The sequence below is a fragment of the Chiloscyllium plagiosum genome, unplaced genomic scaffold (assembly GCF_037043375.1).
Source record: "Chiloscyllium plagiosum isolate Xiang-an unplaced genomic scaffold, Cpla_swu_hap1 HiC_scaffold_40, whole genome shotgun sequence".
Classification (NCBI taxonomy): Eukaryota; Metazoa; Chordata; class Chondrichthyes; order Orectolobiformes; family Hemiscylliidae; genus Chiloscyllium; species Chiloscyllium plagiosum.
This window is the reverse complement of record NW_028270178.1, coordinates 59,262,863-59,287,852: the sequence shown is the minus strand read 5'-3', so window position 1 is coordinate 59,287,852 and position 24,990 is coordinate 59,262,863. Positions and strand designations below refer to the sequence as shown.

Genomic DNA, 24,990 nt, shown 5'->3' with positions numbered 1-24,990 from the left:
CTCTTCCGGTGAGGGGGTGGGGTGAGGTAACTACCTTTTGACTTCTGTTACTATGTTCAGAAACTGCCTTTTAGGTTGATGTGAACAGAAACTGCATTTCTAATAAGCACCGTGGAATTTAGCAAAATTTATTGAGTCGCTTCTCGTCGACTCAGTTGGTATCCATGTGGCTCATATCCAGATGTGAACATCTCTGCAGCGAATTGCACGGTTAAGACAAAAAGGCAAGGAAAGTGGCATCTCGAAATGGCTCCGAGGTCAGAGCATCCTCACAATGTGATCTGTCGTTCTCGGATTGTAATGCTACCTCCGGTTTTAGGGTGGAGAACATTCTTTGGGACTCTTATTCTGAAAAAGAAAACAGACACAGTGACTGAAACTATGCTGCATGGTATGATGTGGAACACGGCCTGCTCAGCTTTGTGCATTTTCCCTGTAGTCCGGTGTCTTTCGTGTTCCGTGTAAACGTGAACGTTGTTCTGTTTCGAGCAATGGGTGAAATCATTTAGCAAAGTAAGAATCGAAATTGCAGTAATGTCAAGCAGCTCATGGTAATTTGACCAAATCATAACCGATCATATATTCTCACGCACTCACAGATACATTTGTAGCTGAAAAGAGTCTGAGAAGATAGACTCAGCTTACCATTGATTTTTGTCTGGATTGATGGGCTATCATTATCTGCTGCGAAATTGATATCGTAGACGGGCACATCCCAGCAGTTGTGCGAGTCGGAGAGGGATCATGGAACCCTTTTCAGGTGACTTTGCATCTGTTGTGATGCAGGAGCAGAATTGGAAATACAAGAACATGGCGAGAGAGCCCGGCTGGTAGTGTGGCCGAGCGGTCTAAGGCGCTGCATTAAGGCTGCAGTTTCGACAGGGGCGTGGGTTCGAATCCCACCGCTGCCATTTCTGTTGATCAACTCCAACTACGCAGCTTGTTCCAATACTGTTTCGATCCCCGCTGTATTGATGTTTAAAACAGAAATAAAATGCGTTTGCTTCGCAGGGGTGTGGGAAAGTGTGGAATTTTCCAAAGTCTGTGCTGTCATTATCGTGTTCGCCACCCGCGCGGAAAATCGCAAGCAGCTCTACTGTTGCTTTATGTTACAGGCAAGTTGAGTTTTTACAGGAACCGAATGGAGACTGGATCTTTCATCGCTGTTGTGAAACAAAGTCCTGCGGTGACTCGACTCGTCGTTATTTGGTTTTCTGGCTAATGGGAAAATCGTTCCAATGAATTTCCATGTCATATGTTATTGAATTTCTCCCATTTCCTTCATTTCCGTCCTGGAGCCATCGGAAGGGAAAGGTAATCTAATCGAGACTGTGATTGGTGAAATTCACTTTTTACGGCCAATTCTTATTATGTTCATTCTTTTTCTCTTTACAGCATTGTCTGGGAAATAGTGGTGCACTAAGGCTGCAGTATGTTTGAAAGAGTAGTTTGGAATTGCCCCGTTGTTAGTTGTGAGATTACGTTATGACTCATGCCCTCGGACTGTCTCACATTTAGCATTCATGCTTCGCTGTGTCTGAAAATACATTAGGTATGCCAGTTGTGTTTGTGTTCCGTGTTTAATGCTTTCTGTTTTGCAATTCGCTCAATATTTCTCGAGTTAACAGGGTTTCTGAGGTAATTTCCAGCAGCTAAAATTCTCAACTGAGGATGTGGGAAAATTTCACAGGGTATGGTCCGTCGGAGCAAAAGTAAGGAAGTCGTTTGTTTCTGCAGTGTTTCACAATACTACCTTTCCCGTGAGCAGTCGAACAGACTAAATGATTGTGCCACAGACAGCAACGGCAAACTCCGCTAAAAAGTAATCCTTTAAAGCCGGTGTAAGCAACATGACGTTATTGGGGTACACCGCGTGGAAACAGATACTTCGGTGTATCTCGTCCATGCTCACCACATGGTCAAAATTAAACAAGTCCCGTTCCCCAGCATTTAGCCCCAATCCCTCGAGACCCATCCTGTCCAGAAACTTTGAAATTTCCTGAGTGTAATAGCCTCCTCCACTTCCTCTGGTAGCTCATCCCATACACGCACAACCTTCTGTGTGGGAAATGTGCCTCAGGTCCTTTGTCAATTTCAGCCCACTCACCTTAAACCTATGCTCTCGAGTTTTCAACTCACCCCAACTCGACTCATCGTTATTTGGTTTTCTGGCCAATGAGAAAATCGTTCCAATGAATTTCGATGTCATATGTTATTGAATTTCTCCCATTTCCTTCATTTCCGTCCTGGAGACATCGGAAGGGAAAGGTAATCTAATCGAGACTGTGATTGGTGAAATTCACTTTTTGTGGCCCATTCTTATTATGTTCTTTCTTTCTCTCTTTTCAGCATTGTCTGGGAAGTGGTGGTGCACTAAGGCTCCAGTATGTTTGAAAGAGTAGTTTGGAATTGCCCTGTTGCTAGTTGTGTGATTACTTTATGGCTCATGCCCTCGGACTGTCTCACATTTAGCATTCATGCTCGCTGTGTCTGATTTGATTTGCCAGTTTTGTTTGTGTTCCGTGTTTAATGCTTTCTGTTTTGCGATTCGCTCAATACATTACGAATTAACAGGGTTTCTGAGGTAATTTCCAGCAGCTAAAATCCTCAACTGAGGATATGGGAAAATTTCACATCGTGTGGTCAGTCGGAGCAAAAGTAAGGAAGTCGTTTGTTTCTGCAGTGTTTCACAATACTACCTTTCCCGTGAGCAGTCGAACAGACTAAATGATTATGCCACAGACTGCGACGGCAAGCTCCGCTAAAAAGAAATCCTTTAGAGCCGGAGTAAGTAACACAACGCTATTGGGGCACAGCGCGTGGAAACAGATACTTCGGTGTATCACGTCCATGCTCACCACATAGCCAAAATTAAACAAGTCCCATGAAACAACGAGCTATTGGAAACACAAAGGTGAAAGGTAGAATGGCTTCAACTTTCAGTGCTGGATGCCACTGAGCCGCAAGAGGGGCGGCGGCTGCTTGTTTCTGTAGTGTAATGGCCATTACGTGCGCCTTCCGCGCGAAAAGTCCCCAGTTCGAAGCTGGGTCGAAACTGCTTTTTCCCTTCAACTGCCCCCTTTTACATGGACAAGAACGGAGCTTTCTTGCTTGCTTTCCCATCTGCAAAGCTGCCTTCGAATTTGTTTGAACAAATCTGCTCTCGTAGTGAAATGTAATGCAATTCCATTTAATTACAGTGCAAAGCGTTGTAAAGTTTTTCTCCAACCTGGTTCTGATCATATGCCATTCCGTTTGAGAGTGTAGTTACCGCCTTCTGATCCTTCCACGAAAAGCAGTACCGCATTTGCATTCGTTGCGCAGGCGGCCCGGTTCAAAGACAGGGAAGAAGCTGATGCGGTGGTGTCACAGCGCACCACGAATTCCTGAACTTGTCTATCTGTCAAATGTATCACAAAGTCGTCTCTGAAAGACCTCATTTGGAAGCTTTCTGTCATCATTCAACGTGCGAGAGTTGGCACCAGACGTCCTGAATCATGTTTTGGAGCAGTTCGCACGTTAGTGGCTCATTCAATCAGCAACAGCAATTAAATGAAATTACACTCTCAGAGCGTCGCTAGTATTTGGTTGCGCCCCGAGATCAAGGCCACTTTGAAACTGAAACGGAGGAATCGACAGAGAGGCTCCAGAATGACATCGCATCCATTTGGTTTTCGTTAAATCACTGACGAGCAGGAAAATGTAAACGGGGAGGGCGAGTGGGGAAGTGAGGCAGTTGCAGCCCTGGTGAAACTCTTTCTTTGTGATTCACTCAGCAACCAGAGACGTGAAGGTGACTCAGGCGTGAGAGCTCTTCACATCGAGAACAAAAAGCACTCAAGGGCAGTTAGCACCTCTTCCGGAGTGGGGGTGGGGTGAGGTAATTACCTTTTGACTTCCGTTACTATGTTCAGAAACTGCCTTTTAGATTGAGGTGAACAGAAACTGCATTTCTAATAAGCACCGTGGAATTTAGCAACATTTATTGAGTCGCTTCTGGTCGATTCCCACACAGGTTTCCAACTCAGTGGGTATCCATGTGGCTCATGTCCAGGTGTGAACATCTCTGCAGCAAATTGCACGGTTAAGGTAAAAGGCAAGGAAAGTGGCATCTCGAAATGGCTCCGAGGTCAGAGCATCCTCACAATGTGATCTGTCGTTCTCGGATTGTAATGCTACCTCCGGTTTTAGGGTGGAGAGCATTCTTTGGGACTCTTATTCTGAAAAAGAAAACAGACACAGTGACTGAAACTATGCTGCACGGTATGATGTGGAACACGGCCTGCTCAGCTTTGTGCATTTTCCCTGTAGTCCGGTGTGTTTCATGTTCCGTGTAAACGTGAACGTTGTTCTGTTTCGATCAAAGGGTGAAATCATTTAGCAAAGCAAGAATCAAAATTGCAGTAATGTCAAGCAGCTCATGGTTATTTGACCAAATCATAACCGATCATATGTTCTCACGCACTCACAGATACATTTGTAGTTGAAAAGAGTCTGAGAAGATAGACTCAGCTTACCATTGATTTTTGTCTGGATTGATGGGCTATCATTATCTGCTGCGAAATTGATATTGTAGACGGGCACATCCCAGCAGCTGTGCGAGTCGGAGAGGGATCATGGAACCCTTTTCAGGTGACTTTGCATCTGTCGTGATGCAGGAGCAGAATTGAAAATGCAAGAAAATGGCAGGCCCGACCGGCTGGTAGTGTGGCCGAGTGGTTTAAGGCGCCGGATTTAGGCTCCAGTCTCGACAGGATCGTGGGTTCGAATCCCACCGCTGCCATTTCTGTTGATCAACTCCAACGATGCATCTTTTCAAATGCTGTTTCGATCCCCGCTGTATTGATGTTTAAAACAGATATAAAATGCGTTTGCTTCGCGGGGAATTAACTGTGGTGTGGGAAAGTGCGGAATTTTCCAAAGTGTCTGTGCTGTCATGATCGTGTTCGCCTCCCGCGCGGAAAATCGCAAGCAACTCTACTATTGCTTTATGTTCCAGGCAAGTCGAATTTTTACAGGAACCGAATGGAGACTGGTTCTTTCATCGCTGTTGTGAAACAAAGTCCTGCGGTGACTCGACTCGTCGTTATTTGGTTTTCTGGCTAATGAGAAAATCGTTCCAATGAATTTCCATGTCATATGTTATTGAATTTCTCCCATTTCCTTCATTTCCGTCCTGGGACAAAGGAAGGGAAAGATAATCGAATCGAGACGGTGATTGGTGAAATTCACTTTTTATGGCCAATTCTTATTATGTTCATTCTTTTTCTCTTTACAGCATTGTCTGGGAAGTGGTGGTGCACTATTCACATCGAGAACAAAAAGCACTCAAGTGCAGTTAGCACCTCTTCCGGAGTCGGGGGGTGGGGGGGGGGGGGGGCGTGGTGAGATAATTACCTTTTGACTTCTGTTCCTACGTTCGGAAACTGCCTTTTAGATTGAGGTGAATAGAAACTGCATTTCTGTGATCTGTCCTTCTCGGATTGTAATGCTACCTCCACTTTTCAGGTTGAGAATATTATTTGGGACGTTAAATTTGCAACACAGATGTCGTAACCGTATGTATGCTGCACGGTCTGATGTGGAACACGGCCTGCTCAGCTTTGTGCATTTTCCCTGTTGTCCGGTATGTTTCATGTTCCGTGTAAACCAACCTTTATCTTGCAGCAATGGGCGAAATCATTTAGCAGGCAAGAATCGCAAGTCCAGTAATGTCATGCAGCTCATGGTTTCTTTGTTTAATCATAATCGAATTTCCATTCTCTCATACAGACATCACATTTGTGGCTCAAACGAGTCTCAGAAGGTAGGATCAGCTCGCCATTGGTTTTTGTGTGGATTGAAGGGTTATCATTATCTGCTGCAAAACGGATATTGTAGCTGGGCAGATCCCAGCAGCTGTGCGAGCAGGACAGGGATGGGGAACTCTTTCCCTGTGACTTTGCTTCTGTTGTTTTGCAGGCGCATCATTGAAAGTGTAAGAAAATGTGCGACTGCGGCGGCTGGTCTTGTGGCCGAGTGGTCGAAGGCACTGCATTGTGGCTCGAATCTCTGATGAGGCATGTGTTTGAATCCCACCATTTGTGTACTTTGCCGGTTTTACTGCAGCGTGTTGATGTTCAGTGTTTAAATTCCAACACGACTAGCTTACTTTGCTTATTGGAAATGTATCTCTGATGTGGGAGAGTGCAGCCTTTCCAACCTGCCAGTGTCCACGCTGTCGTGATCACATTCGCCTCCCACACGAAAAGCCCGGGTCTCATGCGGTTCCACTACTGCTTCATATTCCGGCCAAGTTGTGTTGTTCACTGTTTTTGCTGAAACCGAACGGAGATTGATATTACATCGCTGGTGTGAAACAAAATCCTGCAGTGACTTTACTTCTCGTTATTTGGTGTTTTGGCGAATGGGAAAATAATTCCGGTTAGTTGTGATGTCATATGGTCTTACATTTCTCTCATTTCCTTCACCTCTGTCCTGGAGACGTGGGCAGCAGGCACTGCCGCATTGTTGATCGGATGGGCTAACTAATCTAAACGAGACTGTGTTTGGGAATATTCACTTTTCATGGCTCATTCATATTCGGTTCTTTGTTTTCCCTCATTTCAGAGTTTTTCGGGAGGTGACAGTGCACTAAGATTCCAATATATGTTGGGAGCATAATATGGAATTGCTCTGCTGAAGGATCTGGGAGTCGTTTATGGCTGATTGCCCTCGGACTGTCCCCAGAACAGCATTAATGCTTCGAAATCTCTGAAAGTTCATTCTTAAAAAATTCTCAGCAATTAGCCCCGATCCCAGTAAACCCTTCCTATCCAGAAATTCATCCAATTGCCTTTGAAATCTTCTGAGTGTACTAGCCTCCTCCACTTCATCTGGTAGCTGATTCCATTTACGCACAGCCTTCTGTGTGGGAAAGGTGCCTCAAATCCTTTTTATATTTTACCTATTTCACCTTAAACCTATGCTCTCCAGTTTTCAACTCACCGTATATTGCCGAAAGCAAAAACTTCAGTATTCCGTTGACAAACCTTCCTTAAGGTTATGCCTGACGATGAAAGGAAAGTTGTCCCAGCATTTTCAGACTCGCCCTACATTTCAAACTGTGCGCCCCTGACAATTATACTTTGTGAGCAATTTCACGTGATTTTCTTAATGTTTCAATGATGACAGTTACGCTGGAGAACAACCAGCTCCTGGAAACATAAAGATGAAGCATTGAACGGCTGTTAATTTTAGCACTGGACGACTCTGAAGACCAGCTACTTGCGGGGATGCTTTCTGTCGTGTAGTGGGTGTTGGAGTCACCTCATACACATAAACGCCCCGCGTCAAAATCCGGCATGAATAGCCTTATTCCCGATGGCAGCCTTTCAGACTGACATGAGCAGAGCTTTCTAACTTGCTGTTCATATCAGCAAACGTGACTTTGAATTTTCTCGCTCATACATGCTCGAGTGGTGAAAAACAATGCAGTCCTGTTTCATTACTAGGTGAAACATTGTTACAGTTTTCTCCAACCTGGCTCTGAATATGCACAGATGTGTACAACACAGATGACCGTTCTATTTCAGAGTTGAGTTACCGTACTCTGATCCTTCCACTAAAAGCAGTACCACATTTACTTTCCTTGGGCAGACGGCCCGGTTCAAAGCCAAGGAGCTAAGGTTCCCCGCAAAATTCCTCAGCTGAGGACCTGTGCATGTTTCATGGGGAATGGTCAGTGGAGGCAACATTACGGAAGTCCTCGGTTCTGCAGTGTTGCTAAACACTAAATTGAAGCGCGATTGGATTTTAGTATTCTGAGACATAATTTAAACTGATTGGTAAAATAGGAATTGTGTCCAAATCAGATTTGTTTCACAGCCAAATGTTACATCTTTCCCATTTTCCAGTGCACGCTGAGACTGCTAGCTGGTCATCACAGGTATTTGTCAGCTGTCAGTTCTGAACAGCATTTACTCTCATTTAAAGGTGGAGGGCACACCTTCAACGTCATAACAGTGTTCTCATCACAAAGTCCTGCAGCTTAGAAGCTGTCTTGGGGACAGGGGTTGAATTGCAGCCGTAACCGTATTAAATGTAAAATTTTCACACGGGAAGCGCCGTTCATGAGGGGGGAGTTTCTGTAAGCTGTGTCCCAGGGCTGTGCAGGGAGCTGCAGTGACCACCTTTTGTTGACAGCGGGGGGACTGGAGAGAGCAGTGTTTGTCCTTATCGTACTCTGTGTGGGGTCAGGGAATACAGAATCATCAATAGTTTGGTTTGCAATTCAATCTTGCCATGGATTTTCCGGTTTGAATGGATGTGGGGTGGTATTGCCATAGTCTGATCTGGAACAACCCAAGCTCCATACCTGGATGGTCTCAAACTACCAACCTTTATCTTGCAGCCCGCTGCTGCCTATTTGAGCCACACAGCCTGCCACCAACCAGGCATGCTGATTTCTCTAAAGCAGGAAGGTTAGCGGGGATCTGAATGGCGGTGAACAGCTGGAGCTCTCACTGTTTTCAGAGTCTGTCACCAATTTTCTGCTTTCATCACCGAGAGTGCCAGAGAGCTTGAGGGGGTCTGCAAACACCCAGAGGGAAAGGAACTATCACAAACTGGAAAATACCCAGGCCCATCGATGTGAATACTTGAGGTACGTCACTTGTGGTTCTGGTACTGGGATAACTCAAGCCCATGGTTTGACAGAAACTGGAGATTAAATACAGCGCTTCACGACGTTCAGCTCAACTATCTATCATTAAGAAACAATGTGTGGGTGATCTGTCCCTCTCAGGGACCTAGCCATCCTTCCCATTGTGTACGGGATCTGTCCCCTCTCAGGGACACTGCCATCCTTCCCAATGTGTGGTTGATCTGTCCCTCTCTCAGGGACCATGCCATCTTTCGCAATGTGTGGGTGATCAGGCCCCTGTTAGGGACCATGCCATCCTTCCCATGGTGTGGGTGATCTGCCCACTCTCAGGGACACTGCCATCCTTCGCAATCTGTGGGTGATCTGCCCCCTCTCAGGGACACTGCCATTCTTCCCAATGTGTTGGTGAACTGGCCCCTCTCATGGACCATGTCATCCTTCCCAATGTGTGGATGCCCATCTGCACCCTCTCAGAGATCCATTATGTGGGTGATCTGCCCCCACGTAGAGACCCTGCTATCCTTCTCAATCTGTGGGTGATCTGCCCCCTCTCAGGGGCACTGCCATTCTTCCCAATGTGTGGGTGATCTGTCCTCTCTCAGAGACCCTGCTAATCTTCCAATTGTGTGGGGGATCTGCCCCTTCTCAGGAACACTACTATCCTCCACAATGTTTGGGTGATCTGTCCCCTCTCAGGACCCTGATTTCCTTCTCTATTGTGTGAGTGATCTGCCCCCTCTCAGGGACCCTGCCATTTTTCCCAATGTGTGAGCGACCTGCGCCCTGTCAGAGACACTGCCATCCTTCCCAATGTGTGGATGATTTGTCCCCTCTATCGGACACTGCCATCCATCCCAATGTGTGGGTGACCTGCCCTCTCTCAGGAACAATGCCATCCTTTCCAATGTGTGGGTGATATGCCCACTCTCAGGGACCCTGCCATTCTTACCAATGTGTGGGTGATCTGCCCTCACTCAGGGACCCTGTCACCCTTCCCAATGTGTCGGTGACCTGCCCCCTCTCAGGGACAATGCTATCCTTCCCAATGTTTGGGTGATATGCCCACTCTCAGGGTCCCTGCCATCCTTCCCAATGCGTGGGTGTTCTGCCCTCTCTCCGGGACCCTGCCATCCTTCCCAATGTGTGAGTGATCTGCCCTCTCCGAGACCCTGCCATCCTTCCCAATGTATGGGAGATCTGTGCCCTCTCATGGACACTGCCATCCTTCTCAATGTGTGGGTGATCTGTCCCCTCTAAGGGACACTGCTATCCTTCCCAATGTGTGGGTGATACGCCCCCTCTCGGGAACCCTGCGATCCTTCCTAATGTATGGGTGATCTGCCCCCTCTCAGGGAATCGCCATCCTTTCCAATGTGTGGGTTATTTGCCCCCTCTCATGGAACCCTGCAATCCTTCCCAATGTATGGGTGATCTGTCCCTCTGATGGACACTGCCATCCTTCCCAATGTGTGGGTGAGCTGTCCCCTCTCATGGACCCTGCCATCCTTCCCAATGTGTATCAGATCTGTCCCCTTTCAAGGATCCTGCCATCCTTCCCAATGTGTGGGTGATCTGCCCCTCTCAGGAACACTGTCATCCTTCCCAATGTGTGGGTAATCTGTCCCCTCTCAGGGACCCTGCCATCCTTCCATTGTATCGTTGATCTGCCCCCTCTCAGAGACCCAGACCTCCTTCCCAATGTGTGGGTGATCTGCCCCCCTCAGAGATCCTGTCATCTTTCCCATAGTGTGGGTGATTTGCCCACTGTCAGGGACACTGCAATCCTACCCAATGTTTGGGTGACCTGCCACCGCACAGGGACCCTGCCATCCTTACCAATATGTGGGTGATTTGCCCCCTCTCAGGGACCCTGCCATCCTTCCCAATGTGTGGGTTATATGCCCTCTCCCAGGGACCCTGCCATCCTCCCCAGTGTTTGAGTGATCTGTCCCTCTCAGGGTCACTGCTATCCTTCACAATGTATGGGTGATCTGGCCCCTCTCAGTGTCCCTGCCCTCATTCCCGATGTGTGGGTGATCTGTCCCTCTCAGGGATCCTGCCATCCTTCCCAATGTTTGGGTTATATGCCCTCTCCCAGGGACCCTGCCATCCTTTAATGTGTGGGTGATATGCCCCCTCTCAGGGACACTACCATCCTTCCCAATGTGTGGGTGATCTGCCCACTCTCAGGGACCCTGCCATCCTTCCAAATGTGTGGGTGATCTGCTCCGTCTCAGGGACACTGCCATCCAGCACAATGTGTGGGTGATTTGCCCCCTCACAGGGATACCACCATCCTTTCCATTGTTTGGTGATCTGCCCCTTGTCAGGGACCCTGCCATCCTTCCCAATGTGTGGGTGATCTGCCCCTCTCAGGGACCCTGCCATCGTTACCAATGTGTGGGTGATCGGGCCCCCTGGAGAAATTGAGGACTGCAGATGCTGGAGATCCCAGCTGAAAATGTGTTGCTGGAAAAGCGCAGCATTCCTGAAGAAGGGCTTCTGCCCGAAACGTCGATTCTCCTGTCCTGCTGCGCTTTTCCAGCAACACATTTTCAGCTCTGATCTGGCCCCCTCTCAGGGATCCTGCCATCATTCCCTACGTGTGGATGACCTGTCAATCTCAGGGAACCTGCTCTCCTTCCCAATGTGTTGGTGATCTGTTCCCTCTCAGGAACAATGCAATCCTTCCCAATGTGTGGGTGATCTGCCTCCTCTGAGGGACCCTGCCATCCTTCGCAATGTGTGCGTGATCTGCTCCCTCTCAGGGACACTACTGTTCTTTCCAATGTGTTGGTGATCTGACCCCTCTTAGGGACAATGCTATCCTTCCCATTGTGTGGGTGATCTGCCCACTCCCAGGAACACCGCCATCCTCCACAATGTTTGGATGATCTGTCCTCTCTCAGGAACCCTGACATCGTTCCCAATGTGTGGGTAATCTGCCCCCTCACAGGGACCCTGCCATCCTTCCCAAAGTGTGGGGGATCTCTCCCTCACAGGGACCCAGACATCCTTTCCAATGTGTGGGTGACCTGCCCCCTCTCGGGGACCCTGCCATCCTTCCCAATGTGTGTGTGATCTGATCCCTCTCAGGGACCCTGACATCCTTCCCAATGCGTGGGTGGTCTGCCCCCTCTCAGTGACATTGCCATCCTTCCCAATATATAGGTGATCTGCCCCCTCTCAGGGACCCTGCAATCATTCCCAATGTGTGGGTGATCTGCCCCCTCACAGGGACACTGCCATCCTTCCCATTGTGTGGGTGATCTGCCCCCTGTCAGGGACTCTGCCATCCTTCCAAATGTGTGGATGATCTGCCCCCCCTCAGTGATCCTGGAATCCTTCCCAATGTGATGATGTTCTTCTCCCTCTCAGGGATCCTGATAATCTTCCCAATGTGTGGTTGTTCTGTCCCTCTCAGTGATCCTGCCATCCCTCCAAATGTGTGAGTGATCTGCTTCTCTCAGGAACACTGCCATTCTTCCCAATGTGTTGGTGATCTGCCCCCTCTTAGGGACCATGCCATCCTTCCCATTTTATGGGTGATCTGCCCCCTCTCAGAGACGCTGCTATCCTTCCCATTGTGTGGGTGATCTGCACACTTTCAGGAACAGTAACATACTCCACAAAGTTTGGGTGATCTGTCCCCTCTCAGGGACCCTGCCATCCTTCCCAATGTTTGGGTGATCTGTCCCTCTCAAGGATCCCGCTATCCTACCCATTTTGTGAGGGATCTGTACCATCTCAGGGACCTACCATCGTTCCCAATATGTGAGTGATCTGTCCTTCTCAGGGACACTGTCACCCTTCCCAATGTGTGCGTGATCTGTCCCCTCTCAGGGACACTGCAATCCCTCCCATTGTGTGGGTGATCTGCCCCCTCTCAGGAACACTGCCATCCTTCCCAATGTGTGAGTGATCTGCCCCTCTCAGGAACACTGCCATTCTTCCAATATGTTGGTGATCTGCCCCCTCTTCGGGACCATGCCATCCTTCACATTTTATGGGTGATCTGCCCCTCTCAGAGACCCTGCTATCCTTCCCATTGTGTGGGTGATCTGCCCACTTTCAGGAACACTGACATCCTCCACAATGTTTGGGTGATCTGTCCCCTCTCAGGGACCCTGCCATCCTTCCCAATGTGTGGGTTATATGCGCCTTCTCAAGGAGCCTGCCATCCTTCCCTATGTGGGTAATCTAGCCCATCTCGGTGACCCTGCCATCGTCCCCAATGTGTGGGCGATCTGTCCCTCTCATGGTCACTGCCATCCCTCCCAATGTGGGGCTGATCTGCTCCCTCTCATTGACACTGCAATCCTTCCCAGTGTGTGGGTGATCTGATACGTCTCAGAGCCCCTGTTTTCCTTCCCCAATGTGTGGGTGACCTCCCCCTCTCAGGAACGCTGCCATCCATCCCAATGTGTGAGTGATCTGGCCTCTCTCAGTGTCCCTGCCAACCTTCCCAATATGTCGGTGATCTGTCCCATCTCAGGGACCCTGCAAATCCTCCCAATGTGAGTTTGATCTGTCCCCTCTCAGGGACCCTGCCATCCTTCCCAATGTGTGGGTTATATGCGCCCTCTCAAGGAGCCTGCCATCCTTCCCTATGTGGGTAATCTACCCCATCTCGGTGACCCTGCAATCCTCCCCAATGTGTGGGCGATCTGTCCCTCTCATGGTCACTGCCATCCTTCCCAATGTTCTGGGTGATGTGGCCCCTCTCAGTGTCCCTTCCATCCTTCGCAAAGTGTGTTTGATCTGTCCCTCTCAGGGACCCTGCCATCCTTCCCAATGTGTGGGTGATCTGGCCCCATCTCAGGGACCTACCATCCTTCCCAATGTGTGGGTGACCTGCCCCCTCTCAGAGACCCTGCTATCCTTCCCATTGTGTGGGTGATCTGCCCACTTTCAGGAACACTGACATCCTCCACAATGCTTGGGTGATCTGTCCCCTCTCAGGGACCCTGCCATCCTTCCCAATGTGTTGGTGATCTGCCCCCCCTTAGGGACCATGCCATTCTTCCCATTTTATGGGTGATCTGCCCCTCTCAGAGACCCTGCTATCCTTCCCATTGTGTGGGTGATCTGCCCACTTTCAGGAACACTGACATACACCACAATGGTTGGGTGATCTGTCCTCTCTCAGGGACCCTGCCATCCTTCCCAATGTGTGGGTTATATGCGCTCTCTCAAGGAGCCTGCCATCCTTCCCTATGTGGGTAATCTACCCCATCTCGGTGACCCTGCCATCCTCCCCAATGTGTGGGCGATCTGTCCCTCTCAGGGACCCTGCCATCCTTCCCAATGTGTGGGTGATCTGGCCCCATCTCAGGGACACTGCCATCCTTCCCAATGTGTGGGTGACCTGGCCCCTCTCAGTGACACTGCCATCCTTCCCAAAGTCTGGGTGATCTGCCCCCTTTCTGGGAACCTGCCATCCTTCCCAATGTGTGGGTGATCTGTCCCCTCTCAAATACCCTGCAATCCTTCCCAATGTGTGGGTGATCTGCCCCTCTCAGGAACACTGCCATTCTTCCCAATGTGTTGGTGATCTGCCCCCTCTTAGGGACCATGCCATCCTTCCCATTTTATGTGTTATCTGCCCCCTCTCAGAGACCCTGCTATCCTTCCCATTGCTTGGGTGTTCTGCCACTTTCAGGAACACTGACATCCTCCACAAAGTTTGCGTGATCTGTCCCCTCTCAGGGACCCTGCCATCCTTCCCAATGTTTGGGTGATCTGTCCCTCTCTAGGATCCCGCTATCCTACCCATTTTGTGAGGGATCTGTACCCTCTCAGGGACCTGCCATCGTTCCCAATATGTGAGTGATCTGTCCTTCTCAGGGACACTGTCATCCTTCCCAATGTGTGCGTGATCTGTCCCCTCTCAGGGACACTGCAATCCCTCCCATTGTGTGGGTGATCTCCCCCCTCTAAGGAACACTGCCATCCTTCCCAATGTGTGAGTGATCTGCCCCTCTCAGGAACACTGCCATTCTTCCAATGTGTTGGTGATCTGCCCCCTCTTAGGGACCATGCCATCCTTCCCATTTTATGGATGATCTGCCCCTCTCAGAGACCCTGCTATCCTTCCCATTGTGTGGGTGATCTGCCCACTTTCAGGAACACTGACATCCTCCACAATGTTTGGGTGATCTGTCCCCTCTCAGGGACCCTGCCATCCTTCCCAATGTGTGGGTTATATGCGCCCTCTCAAGGAGCCTGCCATCCTTCCCTATGTGGGTAATCTAGCCCATCTCGGTGACCCTGCCATCGTCCCCAATGTGTGGGCGATCTGTCCCTCTCATGGTCACTGCCATCCCTCCCAATGTGGGGGTGATCTGCCCCCTCTCATTGACACTGCAATCCTTCCCAGTGTGTGGGTGATCTGATACGTCTCAGAGCCCCTGTTTTCCTTCCCCAATGTGTGGGTGACCTCCCCCTCTCAGGGACGCTGCCATCCATCCCAATGTGTGAGTGATCTGGCCTCTCTCAGTGTCCCTGCCAACCTTCCCAATATGTGGGTGATCTGTCCCATCTCAGGGACCTTGCAAATCTTCCCAATGTGAGTTTGATCTGTCCCTCTCAGGGACACTGCCATCCTTCCTAATTTGTGGGTCATCTGCCCACTGTCAGGGAGCCTGCCATCCTTCGCAATCTGTGGGTGACCTGCCCCCTCTTAGGCATACTGCCATCCTCTCCAATGTGTTGGTGATCTGCCGCTCTCAGTGAGCTGCTATCCTTCCCATTGTGTGTGTGATCTGCCCACTCTCAGGGACACTGCCATCCTCCACAATGTGTGTGTGATCTGGCCCGTCTCAGGGACCCTGCCATCCTTCCCATTGTGTGAGTGATCTGACCCCTCTCTGAGATCCTGCTATCCTTCCCATTGTGTGGGTGATCTGACCCCTCTCAGAGATCCTGTTATCGTTCCCAATGTGTGGGTGATCAGGCCCTTTCAGAGATCCTGCTTTCCTTCCCAATGTGTGGGTGACCTTCCCCTCTCAGGTACCCTGCCATCCTTCCCAATGTGTGGGTGATCTGCCCCCTCTGAGGTAAACGGCCATCCTTTCCAATGTGTTGGTGATCGGCCCCCTATCAGGAATCCTCCCATCCTCCACAATGTTTGGGTGATCTGCTCCCTCTCAGGAATACTGCCATTCTTCCCAATGTGTGGGTGATCTGCCCACTCTCAGTGACCCTGTCATCTTCCAATTGTGTGGGTGATCTGTCCCCTCTCAGGGACCCTGCCATCCTTCCCAATGGTTGGTTTGTCTGTCCCTCCCAGGGACCCTGCCATCCTTCCCAGTGTGTGGGTGTACTGTCCTTCTCAGGGACCCTGCCATCCTTCCCAATGTGTGGGGTTCTGTCCCTTCTCAGGGACCCTGCCAACCTTCCCAATGTGAGGTTGATCTGTCCCCCCTCAGGGACACTGTCATCTTTCCAAATATGTGGGTGATCTGCCCCCTCTCAGGGACCCTGTAAACATTACCAATGTTTGGTGATCTTCCGCCTCTCAGAGACCCTGCCTATCATCCCAATGTGTGAGTGATCGGCACCTCTTAGGGACCCTGCCATCCTTGCCAATGTGTAGGTGATCTGCCCACTCTCGGGGACCCTGCCATCCATCCCAATGTGTGAGTGATCTGGCCTCTCTCAGTGTCCCTGCCAACCTTCCCAATATGTGGGTGATCTGTCCCATCTCAGGGACCTTGCAAATCTTCCCAATGTGAGTTTGATCTGTCCCTCTCAGGGACACTGCCATCCTTCCTAATTTGTGGGTCATCTGCCCACTGTCAGGGAGCCTGCCATCCTTCGCAATCTGTGGGTGACCTGCCCCCTCTTAGGCATACTGCCATCCTCTCCAATGTGTTGGTGATCTGCCGCTCTCAGTGAGCTGCTATCCTTCCCATTGTGTGTGTGATCTGCCCACTCTCAGGGACACTGCCATCCTCCACAATGTGTGTGTGATCTGGCCCGTCTCAGGGACCCTGCCATCCTTCCCATTGTGTGAGTGATCTGACCCCTCTCTGAGATCCTGCTATCCTTCCCATTGTGTGGGTGATCTGACCCCTCTCAGAGATCCTGTTATCGTTCCCAATGTGTGGGTGATCAGGCCCTTTCAGAGATCCTGCTTTCCTTCCCAATGTGTGGGTGACCTTCCCCTCTCAGGTACCCTGCCATCCTTCCCAATGTGTGGGTGATCTGCACCCTCTGAGTTACACGGCCATCCTTTTCAATGTGTTGGTGATCGGCCCCCTATCAGGAATCCTCCCATCCTCCACAATGTTTGGGTGATCTGCTCCCTCTCAGGAACACTGCCATTCTTCCCAATGTGTGAGTGATCGGCACCTCTTAGGGACCCTGCCATCCTTGCCAATGTGTAGGTGATCTGCCCACTCTCGGGGACCCTGCCATCCTCCCCAATGTGTGGGTGATATGTCCCTCTCAGGATCGCTGCCATCCTTCCCAATGTGTGGGTGATCTTCCCACTCTCAGGGACCCTGCCATCCTTCACAATGTATGGGTTATCTGGCCCCTCTCATGCAACCTGCCATCCTTCCCAATGTTTGGGTGATCTGTACAATCTCAGAGACACTGCCATTCTTACCAATATGTGGGTGATCTGCCCCCTCTTGGAAATCTGCCATCCTCCCCAATGTGTGGGTGATCTGTCCCTCTCAGTGTCAGTGCCATCCTTCCCAATGTGTGGGTCATCTGGCCCCTCTCAGTGACCCTGCCATCCTTCCCAATGTGTGAGTGATTTGCCCCCTCTCAGGGTCCCTGCCATTCTTCTCAATGTAGGGGTGATCTGTCCCTCTGATGGACCATGCCATCCCTCCCAATGTGTGGGTGATCTGTCCCTTCTCAGGGATCCTGGCATCCTTCCCATTATATCGGTGATCTGCCCCCTCTCAGAGACACTGCCAATCTTCCTAATGTGTGGGTGATCTGCCCCTCAAAGCAGATGCTGCCATCCTTTACAATGTGTGGGTGATCTGCCCCTCTCAGCGATACTGCCATCCTTCCAAATGAGTGGGCGATCTGCCCCGGCTCAGGGACCCTGCCATCCTTCACAATGTTTGGGTTAACTTACCCTCTCAGGGACACTGCCATCCTTCTCAATGTGGGTGATCTGGCCCCTCTCAGTGTCCCTGGCATCCTTCCTAATGTGAGGTTGATCAATTTCCCCTCAGGGACGCTGCCATCCTTCCCAATATGTGGGTAAACTGCCCCCTCTCAGGGACACTGCCATCCTTCTCAATGTGGGTGATCTGGCCTCTCTCAGTGTCCCTGCTATCCTTCCCAATGTGAGCTTGATCTGTCCCTCTCAGTGTCAGTGCCATCCTTCCCAATGTGTGGGTCATCTGGCCCCTCTCAGTGACCCTGCCATCCTTCCCAATGTGTGGGTGATCTGCCCCCTCTCAGAGACACTGCCATCCTTCCCAAAGTGTGGGTTATCTGCCGCTCTCAGGGACCCTGCAAACCTTACCAATGTGTGGGCGACCTGCCCCCTCTCAGTGATCCTGCCATCATTCCCAATGTGATGATGATCTTCCCCCTCTCAGAGACCCTGCCTATCATCCCAATGTGTAGGTGATCGGCACCTCTTAGGGAGCCTGCCATCCTTCCTGATGTGTAGGTGATCTGCCGCCTCTCGGTGACCCTGCCATCCTTCCCAATGTGTGGGAGATCTGTCGCTCTCAGGAACGCAGCGATCCTTCTCTATGCGTGGTTGATCTGCCCTCTCTCAGTGTCTCTGCCATCCTTCCCAATGTGTGAGTGATCTGACCCTCTTAGGGACCCTGCCATTCTTCCCAATGTGAGGGTGATCTGCTCCCTCTCATGGACCCTGCTATCCTTCCCAATGTTTGGGTGATCTGGACAATCTCAGAGACTCTGCCATCCTTCCAATGTGTGGGTGATCTGGCCCCTCTTAGTGACCCTGCCATCCTTCCCAATGTGTGGGGATCTGTCCCTTCTCAGGGACCTTGGCATCCTTCCCATTTTGTCAGTGATCTGCCCCCTCTCAGGGACACTGCCATCCTTCCCAAAGTGTGGGTTTAGATTAGATTAGATTACATACAGTGTGGAAACAGGCCCTTCGGCCCAACAAGCCCACACCGCCCCGCCGAAGCGCAACCCACCCATACCCCTACATTTACCCCTTACCTAACACTACGGGCAATTTAGCATGGACAATTCACCTGGCCTGCATATCTTTTGGACTGTGGGAGGAAACCGGAGCACCGGGAGGAAACCCACGCAGACACGGGGAGAATGTGCAAACTCCACACAGTCAGTCGCCTGAGGCGGGAATTGAACCCGGGTCTCCGGTGCTGTGAGGCAGCAGTACTAACCACTGTGCCACCGTGCCGCCCAAATGTGTCAATGCCATCCATCCCAAAGTTTGGGTGATCTGTCCCTCTCAGGGACACTGCCAGTCTTCCAAATGTGTGGGCGACCTGTCCCCTCTCAGTGATCCTGCCAACCTTCCCAATGTGAAGATGATCTTTCTCCTCTCAGTGACCCTGCCAATCATCCCAATGTGTGGATGATCGGCACCTCTCAGTGACCCTGCCATCTTTTCCAATGTGATGATGATCCTCCCCCTCTCAGAGACCCTGCCTATCATCCCAATGAGTGGGTGATCGGCACGTCTTAGGGACCATTCCATCCATCCCAATGTGTAGGTGATCTATCCCCTCTCGGGAACCCTGCCATCCTCCCCAATGTGTGGGTGATATGTCCCTCTCAGGGTCGCTGCCATCATTCACAATGTGTGGGTGATCTGCCCCCTCTCAGTGACCCTGGCATCCTTCACAATTTATGGGTGATGTGGCCCCTCTCAGTGCCCCTGCCATCCTTCCCAATGTGTGTGTTATCTGGCCCCTCTCAGTGTCCCTGCCATCCTTCCCAATGTGTGGGTGATCTTTCCCTTTTAAGGACCCTGCCATCCTTCTCAATGTGTGGGTGATATGGTCCCTTTCATGGACCCTGCCATCATTCCCAATATTTGGGTGATCTGTGCAATCACAGAGACTCTGACATCCTTCCCAATGTGTGGGTGATCTGCCCACTCTTGGGGACCCTGCCATCCTCCCCAATGTGTGGGTGATCTGTCCCTCTCATGGTCATTGCCATCCTTTCCAATGTGTGGGGCATCTGGCCCCTCTCAGTGACCCTACCATCCTTCCCAATGTGTGGGTGATTTGCCCCCTGTCAAGGACCCGCCATTCTTCGCAATGTATGGGTGATCTGTCCCTCTGATGGAGCATGCCATTCTTCCCAATGTGTGGATGATGTGTCCCCTCTCAGGGACAATGTCATCCTCCCCAATGTGTGGGTGATCTGCCCCTCTCAGGGACACTGCCAATTTTCCCAATGTGTGGGTGATCTACCCCTCTCAGAGATACTGCCATCCTTCCCAATGTGTGGGCAATCTGCCACCGCTCAGGGACCCTGCCATCCTTCCCAATGTTTGGGTTATGTGACCCTCTCAGGGACACTGCTATCTTCCCCAATGTGTGGGTGATCTGCCCCCTCTCAGGAACACTGCCATCCTTCTCAATGTGGGTGATCTGGCCCCTCTCAGTGTCCCTGCCATCCTTCCCAATTGGAGGTTGATCTGTTCCCCTCAAGGACCCTGCCATCCTTCCCATTGTATCGTTGATCTACCCCCTCTCAGAGATACTGCTATCCTTCCCAATGTGTGGGTGATCTGCCCCCTCTCAGAGACACTGTCATCCTTCCCAAACTGTGGGTTATCTGCCCCGCTTAGGGACCCTGCAAACCTTACCAATGTGTGGGTGATCGACACTTCTTAAGGACACTGCCATCCTTCCCAATGTGTAGGTGATCTGCCGCCTCTCGGTGACCCGGCCATCCTTCCCAAAGTGTGGGTGATCTGGCCCCTCTCAGTGACCATGCCATCCTTCACAATGTGTGGGAGATCTGTCCCTCTCAGGGACCCTGTCATTCTTCCCAATGTGTGGGTGATCTGCTCCCTCTCATGGAATTTGCCATCCTCCCAATATTTGGGTGATCTGTACAATCTCAGAGACTCCGCCATCCTTCCAATGTGTGGGTGATCTGACCCCTCTTAGTGACCCTGCCATTCTTCCCAATGTGTGGGTGATCTGTCCCCTCTAAGGGACACTGCCTTCCTTCCCAATGTGTAGGTGATCTGTCCCTTCTCAGGGACCTTGGCATCCTTCCCATTTTGTCAGTGATCTGCCCCTCTCAGGGACACTGCCAATCTTCCCAATGTGTGGGTGATCTGCCCCTCAAAGCAGATGCTGCCATCCTTTACAATGTGTGGGTGATATGCCCCTCTCAGAGATACTGTCATCCTTCCCAATGTGCGGGTCACCTGCCCCCTCTCAGCGATCCTGCTATCCTCCCCAAAGTGTGGGTGATCTGACCCCTCTCAGGGACACTGCCATCATTTACTATGTGGGTGATCTGGCCCATCTCAGTGTCCCTGCCATCCTTCCCAATGTGAGGTTGTTCTGTCCCCCCTCACGGACACTGCCATCCTTCCCAATATTTGGGTGATCTGCCCCCTCTCAGGGTCACTGCCATCCTTCCCAAATTGTGTGTTATCTGCCAATCTCAGGGACCCTGCAAACATTACCAATGTGTGGGTGATCTGCCCCAACTCAGGGATCCTGCCATCGTTCTAAATGTGTAGGTGACCTGCCCGTCTCAGGGACCCTGCCATCCTTCCCAAATTGTGGGTGATCTGTCCCTCTCAGGGACACTGCCATTCTTCCAAATGTGTCGACGACCTGCCCCCTCTCAGTGATCCTGCCATCCTTCCCAATGTGAAGATGATCTTTCTCCTCTCAGTATCCCTGCCAATTATCCCAATGTGTGGGTGATCGCACCTCTCAGGGTCTCTGCCACCCTTTCCAATGTGATGATGATCCTCCCCCTCTCAGAGACCCTGCCTATCATCCCAATGAGTGGGTGATCGGCACCTCTTAGGGACCCTGCCATCCTTCCCAATGTGTAGGTGGTCTGCCCCCTCTCCGGGACCTTGCCATCCTTCCCAATATGTGGGTGAGATGTCCCTCACAGAGTCGCTGCCATCCTTCCCAATGTGTGGGTGATCTGCCCCCTCTCAGTGACCCTGCCATCCTTCACAATTTATGTGTGATTTGGCCCCTCTCAGTGTCCCTATCATCCTTCACAATATGTGGGTTATCTGGCCCCTCTCAGTGTCCCTGCCACCCTTCCCAATGTGTGGGTGATCTGTCCCTTTCAGTGACCCTGGCAATCATCCCAATGTGTGGTTGATCTGTTCCCTCTCATGGACCCTGCCATCCTTCCCAATATTTGGGTGATCTGTAAAATCACAGAGACTCTGCCATCCTTCCCAATGTGTGGGTGATCTGCCCTCTCTTGGGGACCCTGCCATCCTCCCCAATGTGTGGGTGATCTGTCCCTCTCACGGTCATTGCCATGCTTCGCAATGTGTGGGTCATCTGGCCCCTCTTAGTGAACCTACTATCCTTCCCAATGTGTGTGTGATTTGCACCCTCTCAGGGATCCTGCCATTCTTCCCAATGTATGGGTGACCTGTCCCTCTGATGGACCATGCCATTCTTCCCAATGCGTGGGTGATGTGTCCCCTCTCAGGGACAATGCCATCATCCCCAATATGTGTGTGATCTGTCCCTTCTCAGGGACTCTGGCATTCTTCCCATTATAATGGTGATCTGCCCCTCTCAGGGACACTGTCATCTTCCCAATGTGTGGATGATCTGCCCCTCAAAGCAGATGCTGCCATCCTTTACAATGTGTGGGTGATCTACCCCTCTCAGAGATGCTGCCATCCTTCCCAATGTGTGGGTTATCTGACCCTCTCAGGGACACTGCCATTCTTCCCAATGTGTGGGTGATCTGCCCCCTCTCAGCGATCCTGCTATTCACCCCAATGTGTAGGTGATCTGCCCCCCTTTCAGGGACACTGCCATCCTTCTCAGTGTGGGTTTGCTGGCCCCTCTCAGTGTCCCTACCATCCTTCCCAACGTGAGGTTGATCTGTCCCCACTCAGGGACCCTGCCATTCTTCCCATTGTATCGTTGATCTGCCCCCTCTCAGGGATCCTGCTATCCTTCCCAATATGTGGGTGATCTGCCCAATCACAGTGACACTGCCATCTTTCCCAAAGTGTGGGTGATCTGCCCTCTCTCAGTGATCCTGCCATTCGTCCCAATGTGAAGATGATCTTCCCCATCTCAGTGACGCTGGCAATCATCCCAATGTGTAGGTGATCTGCACCTCTTAGGGACCCTGCCATCCTTCGCAATGTGTGGGTGATCTGCCCCTCAAAGCAGATGCTGCCATCCTTTACAATGTGTGGGTGATATTCCCCTCTCAGAGATACTGTAATCCTTCCCAATGTGTGGGTGACCTGACCCCATTTCAGCGATCCTGCTATCCTGCCCAGTGTGTGGGTGATCTGACCCCTCTCAGGGACACTGCCATCCTTCTCAATGTTGGTGATCTGGCCCATCTAAGTTTCGTTGCCATCCTTCCCAATGTGAGGTTGATCTGCCCCCTCTAACGGACCCTGCCATCGTTCCAAATGTGTGGGTGATCTGTCCCTCTCAGGGATAGTGCCATCCTTCCAAATGTGTGGGCGACCTGCCCCCTCTCAGGGACCCTGCCATCCTTTCCAACGTGATGATGATCATTTCCCTCTCAGAGACCCTGCCTATCATCCCAATGTGTGGGTGATCGGCACCTCTTAGGGACCCTGCCATCCTTCCCAATGTATGGGTGATTTGCCCCCTCTCAGGGACACAGCCATTCTTCCCAATGTATGGGAGATCTGTCCCTCTGATGGACACTGCCATTCTTCCCAATGTGTATGTGAGCTACCTCCTCTCGGGGACCCTGCCATCCTCCCCAATGTGTGGGTGATGTGCCCCCCTCTCAGGGAAACTGCCATCCTTCCCAATGTGGGTTATCTGGACCCTCTCAGTGTCCCTGCCATCCTTCCCAATGTGAGGTTGATCTGTCCCCCCTCAGGGACCCTGCCATTCTTCCCATTGTATCATTGATCTGCCTCCTCTCAGGGATCCTGCTATCCTTCCCAATATGTGGGTGATCTGCCCCATCACAGTGACACTGCCATCCTTCCCAATGTGTGGGTGATCTGCCCCCTCAGTGATCCTGCCATCCATCCCAATGTGAAGATGATCTTCCCCCTCTCAGTGACCCTGGCAATCATCCCAATGAGTGGGTGATCGGCACCTCTTAGGGACCCTGCCATCCTTCCCAATGTATGGGTGATTTGCCCCCTCTAAGGGACACAGCCATACTTCCCAATGTATGGGTGATCTGTCCCTCTGATGGACCCTGCCATTCTTCCCAATGTGTTTGTGATCTGCCTCCTCTGGGGGACCCTGCCATCCTCCCCAATGTGTGGGTGATATGTCCCTCTCAGGGTCGCTGCCATCCTTCACAATGTGTGGGTGGTCTGCCCCCTCTCAGTGACACTGCCATCCTTCACAATGTATGAGTGATTTGGCCCCTCTCAGTGTCCCTGCCACCCTTCCCAATGTGTGGGTGATCTGCTCCCTCTCATGGACCCTGCCATCCTTCCCAATATTTGGGTGATCTGTAAAATCAGCGACTCTGCCATCCTTCCCAATGTGTGGGTGATCTGCCCCCTCTTGGGGACCCTGCCATCCTCCCAAATGCATGGGTGATCTGCCCCCTCTCAGTGTCCCTGCCATCCTTCCCTATGTGAGGCTGATCTGTCCCCCCTCAGGGACGCTACCATCCTTCCCATTGTATCGTTGATCTGCTCCCTCTCAGGGATCCTGCCTTCCTTCTCAATATGTGGGTGATCTGTCCCCTCTCAGGGACAATGCCATCCTCCCCAATATGTGGGTGATCTGTCCCTTCTCAGGGACCCTGGCATTCTTCCCCTTATATCGGTGATCTGCCCCTCTCAGGGACACTGCCAATCTTCCCAATGTGTGGATGATCTGCCCCTCAAAGCAGATGCTGCCATCCTTTACAATGTGTGGGTGATCTACCCCTCTCAGAGATGCTGCCATCCTTCCCAATGTGTGGGTTATCTGACCCTCTCAGGGACACTGCCATTCTTCCCAATGTGTGGGTGATCTGCCCCCTCCCAGCGATCCTGCTATTCACCCCAATGTGTAGTTGATCTGCCCCCCTCTCAGCGACACTGCCATCCTTCTCAATGTGGGTTATCTGGCCCCTCTCAGTGTCCCTGCCATCGTTCCCTATGTGAGGTTGATCTGTCCCCCCTCAGGGACGCTGCCATCCTTCCCATTGTATCGTTGATCTGCTCCCTC

The 24,990-nt window shown here is 51.2% G+C and overlaps 1 non-coding gene across 1 annotated transcript; it reads left to right on the top strand.

The window, feature by feature from the left end:
* The first annotated feature begins 4,701 nt into the window (after positions 1-4,701).
* Positions 4,702-4,783, top strand: trnal-uag (transfer RNA leucine (anticodon UAG)). The gene has a single exon. It is a non-coding gene; the product is annotated as a tRNA-Leu (tRNA).
* Positions 4,784-24,990: the final 20,207 nt, after the last annotated feature.